Here is a 16,520-nt window from a genome sequence, read left to right on the forward strand (position 1 = left end):
AACGGTTATACGGAAATGTAACTTACCCGCGAAAGAAGTGGTTTACAAAACACTCGTTCGAGCGATTTTCGAGCATCGCTCGTCAGTCTGAAGTCGTTACCTGGACACACCAAATAGGGGAAATCCACAGAAGAGCAGCAAATTTCTTCATGGGTTCGTTTAGTTTGCGTGAGAGTGCCTGCGATGTGCTAATCGACATCCAGCGTTGTCAGACGCTACCTGAGAGGCATTGTTCATCACGAAGAGGTGTTTTTTTGGTTTTATACAGCCCGCCACGAGCTCCTTTTCTGTGCGAACATCTTCATCTCAGTATCACACACGCCCAGTTGGATGAATGCCAATTTCTGTCTTTCCCCTTCGTTTTTTACCTACTACAACTCCATCTAGTACCATGCAAGTTATTCCACGATGACTGAACTCACATTATATTGTAAGGTGACCAAATCTTCGAAAATCTTGGATGTCACCTTTCATTTTTATTCATTGAAAAGATAATTAAACTTTTGTGTGGGTAAATGAATAGTTAAATTTACTCTAAAATCAGCGTAAATTTTACGCACAAGTGTGGTAAGAAAAAGCACCGGTAAGAAAGGGAAACAGTTTGTAAGAATATTGGAATCATCGGCCAGTCGTGTGAAGCCATGTGGTGCAATCAGTGAAAAGCACAGAGTGGGATGCAGGGACACTACCAAGGTAGCGCCACAACTCAGACAAAGGCCGAGTGAATTGTGACGAAAGAAATGGGAGTGCTGCAGAAATACTGAGACAATTAAGAATTTTTGGGTCAAATACAGATGCCTGAGACCGGCGTGAATAGTGAATAAAGAAATTATTGAAAACATTTTATTCTAACAAATTGGTGAACATAATGAAATAATGTGATGCAATCAATGATAGTATTGTATGATAACAGTTGCTCCTGTAAAACAAATTGGAAATGATAAGTGATAACTCAAAAACATTGCAGATCTATTATTTTATTCAATCTTGTACCTACGAATTAACATCAAGAACGAGTACTCGAGTGAACCTCACCATCGTTCAGAAGGTAACACAGCGTAAATTATATGCATACGTAGCAGGATACTTCTGTGTAAGGATCCTAGATACTCTCACGTCCGAATGTTCGTTATATTCTATTATTTTTTTTTTTGTAAATTTATTGATCAGAATTACCGCAGAATATGTGTTATGCCGTTCCTTCAGCTCTTGGTAAGATCTTTAAATATAATTCTAAATATAGTGAGCTTGGAAATATGTTGTTCTCGCTGCTAATAATGATACAACTTTGTACTAATGTTGCTTTAGATACACGTCTGGTGCTCCTCTCAGCATGGCCGCTTCTGTCACTTGGACATTAACCTGGCCCTGTGTGTAAGCATCAAGTTTTTAGGTAGAACGGTTAGGTCCCATAAAATTGTTACATGTTAAAATGAATCAGGGAAATGCGGATAATAGCTACCTTTTTCACTTGGACGTTGGCCGGCCGAAGTGGCCGTGCGGTTAAAGGCGCTGCAGTCTGGAACCGCAAGACCGCTACGGTCGCAGGTTAGAATCCTGCCTCGGGCATGGATGTTTGTGATGTCCTTAGGTTAGTTAGGTTTAACTAGTTCTAAGTTCTAGCGGACTAATGACCTCAGCAGTTGAGTCCCATAGTGCTCAGAGCCATTTGAACCACTTGGACGTTAACCTGGCCCTGTGTGTAAGCATCAAGTTTTTAGGTAGAACGGTTAGGTCCCATAAAATTATTACATGTTAAAATGAATCAGGGAAATGCGGATAACAGCTACCTTTTTCCAGAATTCCTGGAACTGATTCAAATTTCATGTTATGTATTATGTTACATGAAGTTCAGAGATAAGAATATTCCCATTTTTAAGGGTCAGCCACCAGTAAGTGATACCACCCAAGGTATTGCGAGGTTGGCAATGGAATTTCAAGTTTCCGTCCGACGCTGCTAGCGATCCTGCGGGATCCGGCGGACCCAATGGAGCACGTCCGCTGAGCCACGCCTCCAGCGGTCCTGTGCTCTCAGCGCCCTCTAGTGCCGCAATATAGGATGGCCAGTGGCAGCGACTCACCCCACTCGCACTTGCAGCTTCTTTCTTGTGACATCTATAGCTGGACACTGTTTTTTGTTACTACTAGTAGTAGCAGCAGCTTTATTCATCTGTAGATCTCTTTTTACAAGGATATAGGACATGTCAAAGTATTTACAAGTTTAGACCAATTTAAAATAAGCTAATTCGTATACACATATATTTACAGACTTCTAGTTAGAGACAATCATTAGATTTACTCCTGGTATACAATTTTTTTTTTTTACAAATAACTTATTAAATAATGTAATGCCACACTGTTCACTCATATCTCACTATCAGTCACTGCACACACTGTACACACATTGTTTCATAACACTTCACTCACTACACACACACACACACACACACACACACACATACACACACACTGGTGATCTCTGGGCCATTTACTGTACCGCAATTTCCCATTTGCTATCCTGAAAAACTGAGTCAGCATCCCTCCATAATGAGTGAGATGTTGAACTCAAAAAGAGGTGTTAGTATTTAGCTATGTATAGCTTGGGGGGGGGGGGGGGTAAGTATTTCTAGAAAGGAAAAAAAAACATAAAGTGAAGGTGTTACGTGGAATGTCGGATATTTCATAATCATCATTATTATTATTATTTATTTCTAAAACATTTTTTTGTCAAACTCCTGCTCTGTTTTATCTAAATAATCCTTCAATGTATAAAAGTATTGCATAACAGGTACTTTTTAGCTGCCTTTTTAAATAAGTGTATTTTTGCAATTTCTTTAATCTCTTTTGGTAATTAATTGTACAGTTTTATTCCTTGGTAGAAAATGCTGTTTTGAGTTTTATGTTTATTTTTTCTTGGTAAATGAAAGTTGAGTCTATCTCTTGTTCCATGGTCATGGACAGAGCTGTCTGTGCAGTAATTACCAATGTTATTTTTGATGTGTACAACCGTCTGGTAAATGTATTCACATGGAGCAGTTAAAATCACCAGTGTTTTGAACAGATATTTACAATGAGTTCGCCTAGTATTTTTGGTTATTATCCTTATGACTCTTTTCTGGAGTTTGCAAATTGTGCTCATATTTTGTGTGTTTGTTCCCCAAATAAGAATGCCATAGCTAAGAACTGAATGTACATACGAATAATATGTAACTAAAATACACTGCATGTTACACAATGATGATAGGATTCTAAGAGCATAACATGCTGTTGCATCATTTGTAATAAGTCTTACGCGTTTGGAGAAATACAAGTTAGGACGGCTATTCGGAAAGTAAATTCCGATCAGTTGTGAAATGGAAACAACTGTGAAAATAAAAAAAACGTTTTATCTGCAATAATTAGCTACCTTTGCAGCTACTTCACTACATAGTCGCCTCTCCAACTGAGATATTTGTCGTAGTGCTGCACCAACCTTCCAGTACCCTCGTCATAGAAGGCAGCCTCCTGTGCTATCCGCCAATTCTCTACGCTCGTCTACGTCTCGCCGTCAGTGTCAAATTGTTGTCTTCATAGCCAGCAGTTCAAGTGAGCAGAGATGAAACTCAGGTCGAGACAATAATGGGCTGTGTTCTGGGTCACCAAGCACTTCCCATCGGAAAAGGTGCTGGAGCATCTTCATTGCCCCTGCAGAGCGTGGTCGAGTGTTTTCAAGGAGAACGAAACGCTTGACAGTTATGTTGTGTGGTCTGCACGACATCAGGCGAAATCTGTCACCAGGCCCTCATACTTGGCGGGAGACATCTGCAAGTGCTCACTGTACTCTCAGAATTGAAAAGAGCGAAGTGCCGCGATCGACGGGCATACTAGAGATACTACCCAACACATTGGTGAAAAACGCGTTCGGATTTTCATAGTGGTTTCTATTTCGCCACCGATCGGAACTTACTTCCAAACAGCCCTCGTAAGTAAGTCTTCTGTTTAATGTGTTAACATGTTTGCTGATCGTTTCTGCTCCTGTCGAACCTTCTACAGTGACAGCTGACATATGGGACTGATGGCCTTTGTAGTCTGGTCCCTGCAACCCCAACAAACCAAACAACAGTTGACATAGTACTATGTAGCTCCCTCTCTGTACTGTTGTGTATGAAGTTGTAGACAACAGTCCCAGCGGGAGGGTATGCAAGGTGGCCATATCTTCTCAAACCTTCGATGCTACGTCAAAAAAACTGTTAACTGGAAAGTAATTAAAACTTTGTATATATAAATGAACAGTTAAATTTACCCTGAGCTCATTTCCAATTTTATGGAGGAGTTGGGTAAGAAAAAAGCAAGAAAAGAAAACTGCTTGGAAAAAATATTGGAATCGTGAGGCCATGTGGTGCTATCGGCAAATACACTCCTGGAAATTGAAATAAGAACACCGTGAATGCATTGTCCCAGGAAGGGGAAACTTTATTGACACATTCCTGGGGTCAGATACATCACATGATCACACTGACAGAACCACAGGCACACAGACACAGGCAACAGAGCATGCACAATGTCGGCACTAGTACAGTGTATATCCACCTTTCGCAGCAATGCAGGCTGCTATTCTCCCATGGAGACGATCATAGAGATGCTGGATGTAGTCCTGTGGAACGGCTTGCCATGCCATTTCCACCTGGCGCCTCAGTTGGACCAGCGTTCGTGCTGGACGTGCAGGCCGCGTGAGACGACGCTTCATCCAGTCCCAAACATGCTCAATGGGGGACAGATCCGGAGATCTTGCTGGCCAGGGTAGTTGACTTACACCTTCTAGAGCACGTTGGGTGGCACGGGATACATGCGGACGTGCATTGTCCTGTTGGAACAGCAAGTTCCCTTGCCGGTCTAGGAATGGTAGAACGATGGGTTCGATGACGGTTTGGATGTACCGTGCACTATTCAGTGTCCCCTCGACGATCACCAGTGGTGTACGGCCAGTGTAGGAGATCGCTCCCCACACCATGATGCCGGGTGTTGGCCCTGTGTGCCTCGGTCGTATGCAGTCCTGATTGTGGCGCTCACCTGCACGGCGCCAAACACGCATACGACCATCATTGGCACCAAGGCAGAAGCGACTCTCATCGCTGAAGACGACACGTCTCCATTCGTCCCTCCATTCACGCCTGTCGCGACACCACTGGAGGCGGGCTGCACGATGTTGGGGCGTGAGCGGAAGACGGCCTAACGGTGTGCGGGACCGTAGCCCAGCTTCATGGAGACGGTTGCGAATGGTCCTCGCCGATACCCCAGGAGCAACAGTGTCCCTAATTTGCTGGGAAGTGGCGGTGCGGTCCCCTACGGCACTGCGTAGGATCCTACGGTCTTGGCGTGCATCCGTGCGTCGCTGCGGTCCGGTCCCAGGTCGACGGGCACGTGCACCTTCCGCCGACCACTGGCGACAACATCGATGTACTGTGGAGACCTCACGCCCCACGTGTTGAGCAATTCGGCGGTACGTCCACCCGGCCTCCCGCATGCCCACTATACGCCCTCGCTCAAAGTCCGTCAACTGCACATACGGTTCACGTCCACGCTGTCGCGGCATGCTACCAGTGTTAAAGACTGCGATGGAGCTCCGTATGCCACGGCAAACTGGCTGACACTGACGGCGGCGGTGCACAAATGCTGCGCAGCTAGCGCCATTCGACGGCCAACACCGCGGTTCCTGGTGGGTCTGACACACCGGTGTCAATGTGTTCTTTTTTCCATTTCCAGGAGTGTAGTTTATCGTGCGACGCAGGGACACATAAAACCGCTGGAGAGGAAACCAAGGTAGCGTCACAACACAAACGGCCCCACTACGTCGAGAGTGGTGGACGTATGATGGCAAAAGATATGGGACTACTGTGGAAATAGTGAGATAATTAACAATTTTTAGGTAGAATACAGAGGGCATAAGAGCAGTATCAACAGTGAAACTAAATTTATCGAACATGTTTTATTTTATCATAGAGGTGAATTTACAGAAATAATGCGGTGCAATCAATGGCATTGTGTATGATAACAGTTGGTGCGGTAAAACAAATCGGACATAATAAGTTCAAATGGTTCAAATGGTTCTGAGCACTATGGGACTTAACATCTGAGGTCATCAGTCCCCTAGAACTTAGAACTACTTAAACCTAACTAACCTAAGGACATCACAAACATCCATGCCCGAGGCAGGATTCGAACCTGCGACCGTGGTGGTGGCTCGGTTCCAGACTGAAGCGCCTAGAACCGCTCGGCCACTTCGGCCGGCGGACATAATAAGTGATAACTCAAAAGGAATAATTGTAGGTCTATTATTTCACTTAATCGCATACCTACGAATCAGCATCAAGAAAAGATAGACGCACTCAAGCAGAGCTCAGCAACATTCCAGATATTTCGTTACTCTACATAAATTATTTTTTGGTTTTGCGTTTTTTTGTGCCAGTGTGTGTACAATATTAACATAAAAAAAAGGCAGGTTGGCAACGCTCGCACCCAACACGACAGACAAATGAACGAACATGGAACACTCTAATATTGTGCTGAGAGCGAACGCATATAACTGCACGTCTCTTTCTATAGTGAGGTGAGGTGTAAATAGCCCCAGCGCAGCGTAAGAGAAAATGTTTTCAAAAAAAGAAAAAAAACAGCCAAATGTATATATAAAAAAAATGGTTCAAATGGCTCTGAGCACTATGGGACTTAACTGCTGGGGTCATCAGTCCCCTAGAACTTAGAACTACTTAAACCTAACTATCCTAAGGACATCACACACATCCATGCCCGAGGCAGGATTCGAACCTGCGACCGTAGCGGTCGCGCGGTTCCAGACTGTAGCGCCTAGAACCGCTCGACCACTCCGGCCGGCAGTATATATACAAAGAAGTTTCTTTCGACCTCAGCCTCTGACAACAACGAAGGAAAAAGCAGTCGTTCTCGGAATACGTGAACAAGAGATAGAAAATACCGTAAGTAAACTGCACGCCAACTTCATGAAGAAACACTGTTTTTAATCTATAAGATCCAAAATGTGCAAACATATGTATCCACGTTTCTAGAATGATCGCAGAAGATGCTTTGTAAATAAAAGCGTAACGCATCTGATGTACAAAATAGTCTTTGACTAACTGCAGTAGGTTTATGACGGCGTAACCAACAACAATGGAGTTTAACTCTGGATTTTCTAAATAGTTGATCTCCTCTAGGTTTCTCATTGCGCCCTGCCTTTGTCGACCGCATTTTTTTTTTTTTCAATTTCTGAGAAAACAGTCTAGCTTCCAGTGTCAGCTTAGTGATCACGACTACCCAATGTCGATTTGCGAGCTCGGAGTCACCCTCAGGCGACGCGGTGGAACTTTGGATGCCTGACCGGACGTTGAGCAAATGCGTGAGTAAGCCGCGGCTTCGTAACGACTACACGTGGAAGCGTCGCAACACCTCAGAACACACCAGCGTAATGCTGCATACTGACGACAAAGTCGGGATATTTTTCCCATAGATAACGCTCCCAATATATTGTCTCAACTAGAGTATGATTTATTCGATGTACCTCCTCTGTCATTTGTTTCTGGCGCGTCTGCTTCAAAAGACTGATTTGTATTGTAGAAATTTATTTTATGAACTTCTTATGTGCTACCAGTTTCGGCATTACATTGATGCCATCTTCTTCAGGCCCCACACGTCATAGTCGTAAAAACGCTATACACGGAAGGAGCCATATAACTGGATCCGTGAATCAAATCGTTATGCAACAGCTCTTGGTGGCCAGGCGACACAGACTGACAAACAGAGAGGTTGGTGCTCTAAGATACACAAAAATTTTCCTGGTTTCAAATTCGGTAAAAATAAGGAAAAAATTAATCTGAGAAATCATAAGGGGCATGGTCTTACAGCTGACAGACATGTAATTTCGTAAAAATTACGTTGTTTCTGTTCCTGAGCGATTCATTCATACAACTTTTTCTTTCGTAACTTCTACATATCGCTGTGTTCGGTGTGCACTATGTATCTACTGTGCAATTACTGCTTTAATAAGTACAATTTCCGTTTCACAAATGCGGTGATAGTTCCTTTGAAAGGGGTGGCCCATATCCTCACCCGTCCTTGAAACATTTGTAACTTGTGCTCTGTCTGTAATGACCTCGATGTCGAGGGGACGTTAAGCCCTAATACTCTTTCCTTTTCTTCCCAGCTTTACAGATTGGTTCTCATTAAACCTATCATTAGTCAGTTGTACATGACGTACATAAGGCACGCCGAACACAGGGAAATTCATGAATTTACCATAGAAATACTCTATTTGTAAAACTCCGTCTTGCTGACACAAACTTTACAATTCACTATTACCGGTTTCGGCTTCAGCATTACCGGTTTCGGCTACTGCTATCTTCGGATCATAAAATATATGTAGGCAGGTGATGATTGCAGTGATCTTTGTCTCACAAATCGATAGATTCCAGTCACTGAATGCTGACCCCTGTTTTGACTGGACCAGAAGTGGGAATCTTCCTAAACTTCCGTCAGTAGACGTTCAGGCGGCGTTCCCCAATAAAGTGACAATTTGGAGATTTAGACCAGTGGTCTCCAAACTTTTTAGTCCGCGGGCCACATTGACTCCTCCACGAAGTCATAAGGGCCAAGGTCTACCTAATGGGATTAAAGCTCCCTAGCACTCCATGATCACCGTAATGTAAGGCTAAAGGAAAGATGAAATCGCAAAAATCTAAGGTTGTGGGAATAGCTAGCACTGAAACGAACTACGATTTTTATTTAATTACATAATTTTGATTGGTGGACGTTCCTGACCGAAATTCTGGCTTATTTTATTCTGGCGAATTTCACCGACAAAAAAGTATGTCACAGCACATTCTTCACGAAAGCGTCCTGCAAAGTTAACGAAATCTGAAAATCATTGTTAGCAACACTATTACTGCAAGACGTAGCAGAGGTAGAGTATGTCAACGCATTGTTATTTCCAGCGGCGCAACAATAAGTTTAGTTACGTAATCTTGTAGCGAGCAGCGGAGCCCATGTCGCGGTGTATTGGTCGCGATAGGCCTCGAAAGTCAATTGTTGGCAGTATAGGTACCACCTCAAATATTTGGCGGGCCGGATGCCGGGGATGGCCGGCCAGCTAACGCGGGCCCGTTTGCCGGCCGTCGCGGGCCGGTTTCGGCCCGCGGGCCGTAGTTTGGAGACCCCTGATTTAGACGACTGAATAGTGTTTTGATTTAACATTTTGTACGTTGTTTTACGCCACTTTCTTCGTCCTTTCGGGTGGAAATAAGTTCTCCGTAAGTGCGCATTGTCCACGGGATACATTTCTTGACGTACGGGTGACGCAGTGAACTTTTTACGTCGGCGATTCTGTTGTGAAATATTCATGCGATGGCGAACTGCGCAGCACGGTGACAGGGCACATATTTGAGCGTCGGCGCCGGCCCCATTGTTCGCGCTAATCTACATGAGAGCGCCGCGATAAGCGAGTCGTGGGCGACGCACGGCGCAGACGAGCCTCCCTCCTGCAGCCACAGCTACTACCAGCTACCAGCTAGCTGGTTGGCCCAGCGGCGGGTCGCGATTTGGAAACGAAACGTGTGACCGCAGGCAGCGAGCCCCGCCGTGCTGCACTGCGCAACGCGCAGGAAGTTGCCGCAAGCTTCACTGGAAGCGTATTGCGCCGCTGTTCATAACGACACTCTGTTTACACAGCCTTGACGAAACGTTTGCTGTGGCAAGCCCGTTCCTGGTTTGCAAATCTACGACTAGTCAAAGCGCAGGTCTGCACAAGCACGCTCCTTTCAAGCAGGCTAAAAAAAAGTTTGCTGCAGAACGACCCTGCCGTTCAACCACGATGGTCATCCTGCAAGCGGAGAACGATTGTTTACCGGACATTTTTACTGTGGATAATGAAGGAAAATTTATTTTACAGAATAGCTACATTTCTATGTAGTCACCGTTCAGATTTAAACATTTGTCGTGGCGCTCCACTAGCTTTCCTACGCCACCTGCAACGACATTATGTCAGAACTACTGATAACCTTGGGAGAACCAGCCAAGACCAAAATCTTCCATCTGGTGTGCACGATTGCGAGACAGGTGAAAAACACTCAGACTTCAAGAAGAATGTAATAATTCCAAATACAAAGCAGAGCAGGTGCTGACAGGTGTGAATATTACGGAACTTTCGGTTTAACAAGTCTTAGTTGCAAAATACTAACACGAATTCTTCACAGAACAATGCCAAAATTGGTAGAAGGAGATCTCGGAAAAGACCAGTTTGGATTCCGGTGAAATGTTGGAACACGCGAGGCAATATGGACCCTACGACTTCTCACAGAAGAAAGGTTAACAAGAAGAAAACCTACGTTTATAGTGTACATAGACTTAGAGAAAGCTTTTGACAATGTTGCCTGGAATACTCTCTTTGAAGTTATGAAGGTAGCAGGGGAAAATACTGAGAGCGAAAGGCCATTTACAGCTTGCACAGACACCGTTATGAGAGTCAAGGTGCATGAAAGGGAAGCAGTGGCTGAGGTGGGTCTGAGACAGGGTTCTATTCTATTCCCAGTGTTATTCAATCTAGACATTCAGAAACAGTAAAGGAAACCAAAGAAATATTTGGAGTAGGAATTAAAGTTCAAGGGGCAGAAATAATAACTTCGTGGTTTGTCGACACATTGCAACTCTATCATCGATAGCAAAGAACTTGGAAGAGCAGTTGAAAGGAAAGGACAGTGACTTGAAAGGATAATGGAAAGTAGTCGAATTAAACCAGCTAAAGATGGGGAAATTAGATTAGGAAACGAGACACTGAAAGTAGTGGTTGAGTTTCGTCATTTGAGCCCCAAAATAACTGATGATAGCCGAAGTAGAGAGGATATAAAATGTAGACTGGCAATAGCAGGAAAAACTTTTCTGACGAACATCGAATATAGACTTAAATTCAGGGAGTCTTTGCTAAAGGTGTTTGTCTGGAAGTGAAACAATTGAGACAAGAAGAGATTAGAAGATCTGAAATGTGGCGCTACAGAAGAATGCTGAACATTAGAAGGATCAGTCATGTGACTAATGAGTGGGTATTGATTAGAACTGGAGAGAAAAGTAATTTGTGGCACAACCTGACTAGAAGAAGGGCTCAGTTGGTAAGACACATTCTGAGACATCAAGGGATCACCAGTTTAGCACTGGGGGGTCAAAATTGTAAAGGAAGACCAAGAGATGAATACAGCAAGCACACTCAGAACGACGTAAGTTGCAGTAGTTATTGGGAGATGAAAAGGCTTGCACAGAACAGAGTAACATGGAGAGCTGCATCAAACCAGTCTTCGACTGAAGACCGCAGCAACAACAATGAAAGCAAAATTACTTTTCCGAGTATTTTGATACCTTAATACACTTCTATGTAGTTACTGTTCAAATTGAAACATTTGTCGTGGCGCTTCACAAGCTATCCTCCGCTTTCTGTATACTCAGCTGCCGCCAAGTTGTCAAAACGAACAGTCCTCTTTAAGTTCGTTGTCATTTCATGGTGCCTCCCGATCAAAAAAATCCTTCACGTTGGGAAAAAGATGGTACTTATTCGGGGCCAAAATTCAAAACTTCCCTCTTCAGTCGCCGAAGTGCAGGTAAGCGTCAGCGTGGCGAAGCAGAATGGCACTGGGCAACAATCCACGCTATTCGTTTTTAATAGTTCAGTGTAGTCGGTAAAAGATCTCATAGCAGGCCGCTGCTTTTATAATCTCTCCTCTAAGCACACAGCCGACGAGTTGGACGGTCGTTTGATCTTAAAACAATCTGTGCGGTATTCAGAATTTAACTTTCTTTTTGTTTTGTTGGGGTTCGTTAAGGGAGGACGTACACAATCGAGCGTAGATGGAAACTCCATATTTTCTGCTCTTCAGAACCTGCAACAAAAGATATACGTCCATATATATATATATATAGCAGGCCGCTGCTTTTATAATCTCTCCTCTAAGCACACAGCCGACGAGTTGGACGGTCGTTTGATCTTAAAACAATCTGTGCGGTATTCAGAATTTAACTTTCTTTTTGTTTTGTTGGGGTTCGTTAAGGGAGGACGTACACAATCGAGCGTAGATGGAAACTCCATATTTTCTGCTCTTCAGAACCTGCAACAAAAGATATACGTCCATATATATATATATATATATATATATATATATATATATATATGGACGTATATCTTTTGTTGCAGGTTCTGAAGAGCAGAAAATATGGAGTTTCCATCTACGCTCGATTGTGTACGTCCTCCCTTAACGAACCCCAACAAAACAAAAAGAAAGTTAAATTCTGAATACCGCACAGATTGTTTTAAGATCAAACGACCGTCCAACTCGTCGGCTGTGTGCTTAGAGGAGAGATTATAAAAGCAGCGGCCTGCTATGAGATCTTTTACCGACTACACTGAACTATTAAAAACGAATAGCGTGGATTGTTGCCCAGTGCCATTCTGCTTCGCCACGCTGACGCTTACCTGCACTTCGGCGACTGAAGAGGGAAGTTTTGAATTTTGGCCCCGAATAAGTACCATCTTTTTCCCAACGTGAAGGATTTTTTTGATCGGGAGGCACCATGAAATGACAACGAACTTAAAGAGGACTGTTCGTTTTGACAACTTGGCGGCAGCTGAGTATACAGAAAGCGGAGGATAGCTTGTGAAGCGCCACGACAAATGTTTCAATTTGAACAGTAACTACATAGAAGTGTATTAAGGTATCAAAATACTCGGAAAAGTAATTTTGCTTTCATTGTTGTTGCTGCGGTCTTCAGTCGAAGACTGGTTTGATGCAGCTCTCCAGTATATATATATATATATATATATATATATATATATATATATATATATATATATATATATACTCCTGGAAATGGAAAAAAGAACACATTGACACCGGTGTGTCAGACCCACCATACTTGCTCCGGACACTGCGAGAGGGCTGTACAAGCAATGATCACACGCACGGCACAGCGGACACACCAGGAACCGCGGTGTTGGCCGTCGAATGGCGCTAGCTGCGCAGCATTTGTGCACCGCCGCCGTCAGTGTCAGCCAGTTTGCCGTGGCATACGGAGCTCCATCGCAGTCTTTAACACTGGTAGCATGCCGCGACAGCGTGGACGTGAACCGTATGTGCAGTTGACGGACTTTGAGCGAGGGCGTATAGTGGGCATGCGGGAGGCCGGGTGGACGTACCGCCGAATTGCTCAACACGTGGGGCGTGAGGTCTCCACAGTACATCGATGTTGTCGCCAGTGGTCGGCGGAAGGTGCACGTGCCCGTCGACCTGGGACCGGACCGCAGCGACGCACGGATGCACGCCAAGACCGTAGGATCCTACGCAGTGCCGTAGGGGACCGCACCGCCACTTCCCAGCAAATTAGGGACACTGTTGCTCCTGGGGTATCGGCGAGGACCATTCGCAACCGTCTCCATGAAGCTGGGCTACGGTCCCGCACACCGTTAGGCCGTCTTCCGCTCACGCCCCAACATCGTGCAGCCCGCCTCCAGTGGTGTCGCGACAGGCGTGAATGGAGGGACGAATGGAGACGTGTCGTCTTCAGCGATGAGAGTCGCTTCTGCCTTGGTGCCAATGATGGTCGTATGCGTGTTTGGCGCCGTGCAGGTGAGCGCCACAATCAGGACTGCATACGACCGAGGCACACAGGGCCAACACCCGGCATCATGGTGTGGGGAGCGATCTCCTACACTGGCCGTACACCACTGGTGATCGTCGAGGGGACACTGAATAGTGCACGGTACATCCAAACCGTCATCGAACCCATCGTTCTACCATTCCTAGACCGGCAAGGGAACTTGCTGTTCCAACAGGACAATGCACGTCTGCATGTATCCCGTGCCACCCAACGTGCTCTAGAAGGTGTAAGTCAACTACCCTGGCCAGCAAGATCTCCGGATCTGTCCCCCATTGAGCATGTTTGGGACTGGATGAAGCGTCGTCTCACGCGGTCTGCACGTCCAGCACGAACGCTGGTCCGACTGAGGCGCCAGGTGGAAATGGCATGGCAAGCCGTTCCACAGGACTACATCCAGCATCTCTACGATCGTCTCCATGGGAGAATAGCAGCCTGCATTGCTGCGAAAGGTGGATATACACTGTACTAGTGCCGACATTGTGCATGCTCTGTTGCCTGTGTCTATGTGCCTGTGGTTCTGTCAGTGTGATCATGTGATGTATCTGACCCCAGGAATGTGTCAATAAAGTTTCCCCTTCCTGGGACAATGAATTCACGGTGTTCTTATTTCAATTTCCAGGAGTGTATATATATATATATATATATATATATATATATATATATATATATATATATATATATTTCTTTTTTTATAGGTACTTGGTAAGAAGCAGCTTCTTCGCATCTTTATTTGCTTGGTGCATCAGCTATACACAAAATTGTTTTCGAGGTACGACAAGCCATGGAAAATCTTGAAGGAATCGTACATACCATCTCCAACGGAGGGACTGGTTGGAAATTTCAAAGTATTTTTATCCAAAGATCAATTTTCCTGATTGTTTAGGAGCCACTGATGGTAATCATATACGCATACAAATATCGCGAATCTCGGGTTCAGGTTGATTATTTCGCCAATTATTTTACCCCATTACGAAGGTCAATTCATTGGCAATATGATAAAGTGTAGCACAGTAATAAATAAATACAGTTACAATTTTCTTACTTCGCTTCACCAGCTCCGAGCTACCCCAGTTACCAATCAATTCCACATGTACTTCCTCTCACAGTTTTTGTCTTAATGTTTCTGTCATGATATTCTGCACTGGAAGATTCACGACAAGCACGACGTTCGTGCACTTCAATAATCAGTCTCTATGTATCCATTGTTAACACAATGCATCAACATAGCATGACTACTAAACCGACTGTCGTGTGCTTCGGCCATTATTTTAAATGCATGTATCTTATTGTCATCATGGACAATCGGATCATATCGAGTCGGTAGGAAAACAGAACATGTCTCATATTTTTTGTCGGCGCGACTATTTTGCAGGTCGTGTGCTTGCCTCTGTTAGAATACGTGATGTCTATTACAATCAAGAAAATCGTCGCGTGCGCTCTTGCTTCTCATGCCATTCCTCTGACTGGCGCTTTCTTTCTGCGCCAGTAACAATATGCTTAAAAAAACTCGCTGTCTTTATCGTACCAAGTGTGTTCCTCTTCCGAAAGTCAAGTAACGTACCTGGCACACACTTTCCTATAGCTCAAATCATCAGTAATAATTTGGTAAAAAACATGCTGATGAATTTTCAAGATAGCAAAAGCCCAGTTCTTCCTGTGAAACGCTTATCCAGTTATCCCTTGATGTGGGTTGTCAGCCACAGCTGCAGCTCGGCCTGATTATTCTTCGTCATGAGTATTCGTTCGTCCGCCATGAAAACTGATGCTTCAATCATTATATTTCCTGGCTGTTACACTTTGTAGGGATATGAAATGGAATGATCACGGGTAAAGCAGATGGTAGACTTCGGTTTCCTGGTAAAATATTGGGGAAGTGCAATCAGTCTACGAAGGAGATCGCTTACAAATCATTCGTACAACCCATTCTAGGATATTGCTCAAGTGTGTACGATCTGTACCAAACAGGACTAACACGGGATACTGAACGGAAATTAAGAAGTGCAGCACGAATGGTCACAGGTTTGTTTGACCCATGGGAGAGTATCACAGAGGTACTGAGGAAACTGAACTGGAGACTATTGAAGATAGACCTAAACATCCCAAGAAAGTCTATGAAGGAAGTTTCAAAAACTGGCTTTAAATGATGACTCTAGGAAAATACTACAACCCCCTACGCATAGCTGACATTGGGGTTGTGAGGACAAGATTAGAATAATTACAGCACGCACAGAGGAACTGAAACAATCATTCCTCCCGCGCTCCATATATGAATAGAATGGGATGAAACCCTTATAATTGTTACCATGGGACGTACCCTCTGCCATGAACTTCACGGTGGTTTGTGGAGAATAGATGAATATGTAGATGCAGAAACTACAATGCTGTAAGTTTCGATAGAGCAGACATCTTTGTACTCAGAAACTGTATTAAATTACGAACCTCACTCACAGTTGGCGGGATCGTTCATTTTGTCGTACATTTTAACATTGCTATTCGCGTCATACTGGCGCCAGGAAGCTCTGTTGGCTAGGCGGCGGGGAGTGGGGGAAGAATTGCACAGCTCGTCATTTCAAAACTTTCTTTGATTTCAAATCGATCCTCGTACAATGTCCAAGCGTGCTGGGTGTGCAACTGAAAGTCTAGTCTTTTGGAACGCAATCCTTGAGGAAGTGACGAATCACAGTTTTTAGTCGAAGGAAGGGAGGAACGGGAATACGGGTTTAACGTCTCGCACAAGCACGGATAGTGCAAGGAAATGCCCTCTTCAATGGAACCATCCCATCATTCCGCTTAAGCTGTTTAAGGAAACCATGGAAAATGCTGTTTCGTCCAATACTGACATT

The sequence above is a fragment of the Schistocerca nitens genome, chromosome 2 (genome assembly GCF_023898315.1).
Source record: "Schistocerca nitens isolate TAMUIC-IGC-003100 chromosome 2, iqSchNite1.1, whole genome shotgun sequence".
In the NCBI taxonomy this organism is placed as follows: domain Eukaryota; kingdom Metazoa; phylum Arthropoda; class Insecta; order Orthoptera; family Acrididae; genus Schistocerca; species Schistocerca nitens.